At 34.1% G+C, this 2,673-nt stretch overlaps 1 non-coding gene across 1 annotated transcript; it reads left to right on the forward strand.

Moving 5' to 3' along the window:
* Positions 1-865: 865 nt before the first annotated feature.
* LOC139895077 (small nucleolar RNA R71) lies at positions 866-972 on the forward strand. Its single transcript, XR_011775546.1, has one exon. It is a non-coding gene; the product is annotated as a small nucleolar RNA R71 (small nucleolar RNA).
* The last annotated feature ends 1,701 nt before the right edge of the window (positions 973-2,673 follow it).

Below are 2,673 nucleotides of genomic sequence, written 5' to 3' on the forward strand. Positions count from 1 at the left end.
ATCAGAAATTACAGGTATTTCAGGTGGTTTAAGTGTTGTACCACTTCTTGTGGTAATGACTTTAGCTGTTTCATTTCGGGGGTTAGCATTTGTATCACTAGGTAAACTTCTCGGTTTTCTTTCACCTATCAACCTTGCTAGGTTACTTACTTCTTGTTCCAAGTTTTAAATAGAAGCTTGTTGATTTCTAAATGCTTGAGCATTTTGTTCATTTGTTTGTTTCTGAGATGTGAAAAACTGCGTTTGAGTTTCAACTAGCTTTGTCATCATATCTTCTAAATTCGGCTTTTTATCATCGGTTTGTGGTGGTTTGTTTTGAAAATTAGGTCTTTGCTGGTTGTAAGTATTATTGGATACTTGTTGATTACTAGGACCTTGTTGGTTGTTGTATGGAACAATTCGGTTATAATTCTGGTTTTGATTATAAATTGGTCTTGGCGGTTGATAATTATTCTGATAATTATTTCCAGGCCTTTGGTTTATGTATGAAATATTCTCTCTTTGTTCCATTGTTAGCTCAATACTAAGACAATCTTTTGTCAAATGTAGTCCTCCACACTGCTCACAACTAATTCGTATTGAGTGTATATCCTTAGTCATCTTTTCCATTCGTCTCTCGACAGCATCTATCTTTGCGGAAATGGAATCTAAGTCATGGCTAGAATCGGTTCTAGATGCTTTAGATGATCTAACGATATCTTTTTCTTGGTGCCACTCATGTGAGTGGGAAGCAGCGTTATCAATAATTTTGTAAGCATCAGTTTCGGTTTTCTTCATAATGGAACCACCAGCTGCTATGTCTATGTCTTTCCTTGTAGTGATGTCGCATCCTTGGTAGAATATTTGTACTATTTGACAGGTGTCTAAACCATGTTGCGGACATTCTCTTAATAACTTTCCAAATCTTGTCCATGCCTCATATAGAGTTTCATTTGGTTTCTGTGTGAACGTAACAATTTCTCCTTGAAGTCTTACGGCTTTAGATGTCGGAAAGAATTGTTTAAGAAATTTTTCAACTAAAACGTCCCATGTATCAATCGCCCCTTCAGGTAACGATTCCAACCAATCTTTGGCTTCTCCCTTTAAAGTCCAGGGAAATAACATGAGATATGTCTGTTCATCCTCAACTTCTCTTATTTTAAATAGTGTGCAGATCCTATTAAACGTACGAAGATGTTCATTTGGATCTTCCTTCGGCGCACCACTAAATTGGCATTGATTAGTCACCATGTGTAGAATTTGTCCTTTGATTTCATAATCTGGCGCATTAATGTCAGGATGATTAATTGCGTAACCTTGGCCAGTGCGTTTAGCTCTCATTCGGTCTTCCATACTTAAAGGTTCCAGATTCTCCATGATTGAATTTGTTGAATCTGAATCACTAGAGGATTCTGATTTAATGGTTCGTTCCTCAATAATCTCTGTTTGAATGATTGGTGGTTCCGGAGGAAAAATTAATGGTTCAGGATCTATGAATTGTCCCTGGATATTCCCCGGATTCTCAATTGTGAGGTCGGGTTCAAAAAATGGATTATCGGAAATTTGAATTGGAGTACTTGGTCGACTGGATGACGATTCTAAAGGAAAATCAACGGCGACAATATTTGCTAGATGTCTTGATCTGGTTACAGGTGGTGAACGTACAAAAGGTGGTGAACGTCTTGCTCGGTGCATTCACTGAATATCCTATTAGTTTTTAAAAGGAAAGAAAAATTATATAAGTTATCCAATTAATAGACTTTTCTGATTTTGCCCACGCTTCGAATAGCCAAAAGATGCAGCAGAGGGGTAGGATTCGTTTGGTCTCAATATAATTGAGTACTGTTTGGCTCCAATAACCCGGTCCACGTACAAATCCAACTACTACTAAGAACCAAAAAATTTTGATGTCTATCGATTTAACCACTTAAAATAAATTTTCGTAATTTTAAGAAATTTTAGATAAGAAGTAGAATAAAAATCTATGTCCTAAAACTAGAATGAAGAGAAATAAGAAAGAAAAAGAGCGCGTCGAAAAAGGTCGAAAAAGAAAAAGGTTGAAAAATAAAAGGCGTCGAAAAATAAGAAAGAAAAAGAGTGACTTATAAAACTTAAAAACACTCGACTAACCCAACCTTATTACTATCACTAACTTAAAATTAAAATTGAAAATTGAGATTACTAATTGGAGTGATAATTGATACATAGGTAAAAGGCGTCGAAAAATAAAAATAAGAAAGTAGCGCTTTGAAACTTAAAAAGGAACTAAAAACTAAAAATTAAAAGTTGCGTCTAAAAATATTAAAGCTTAAAAGTAAAACTATATCCCAAATGGCAATAACTTAAAAAGGCACTAAAAATTAAAAACGGCGTCGCAAAATTCTAAAGCACCTAAATCTTAGTCTAAAGAAAAAGCACTTAAGGGATTTTACGGCAAAGCCTAAAAATCTAGAAGTAAAAATAACTATGGCAAAAACTAAGTCTTAAAACTAAATACGAACGAAAAATACAAAAAATTACGCTAAAACAATTAAAAGGGACAAAATATAAAAATAAACTTTACAAGGAAAATACTATTAAATATGATACAATTGTACACAAGATATTTATTTATTTATAGAATGGATATACTTAAACCTTGCTACAACACTTATAGGCAGTGTACCTAATCGTACAGTAGTGTAGTTTTTAGTA

Source organism: Rutidosis leptorrhynchoides, chromosome 2 (assembly GCF_046630445.1).
Source record: "Rutidosis leptorrhynchoides isolate AG116_Rl617_1_P2 chromosome 2, CSIRO_AGI_Rlap_v1, whole genome shotgun sequence".
In the NCBI taxonomy this organism is placed as follows: Eukaryota; Viridiplantae; Streptophyta; class Magnoliopsida; order Asterales; family Asteraceae; genus Rutidosis; species Rutidosis leptorrhynchoides.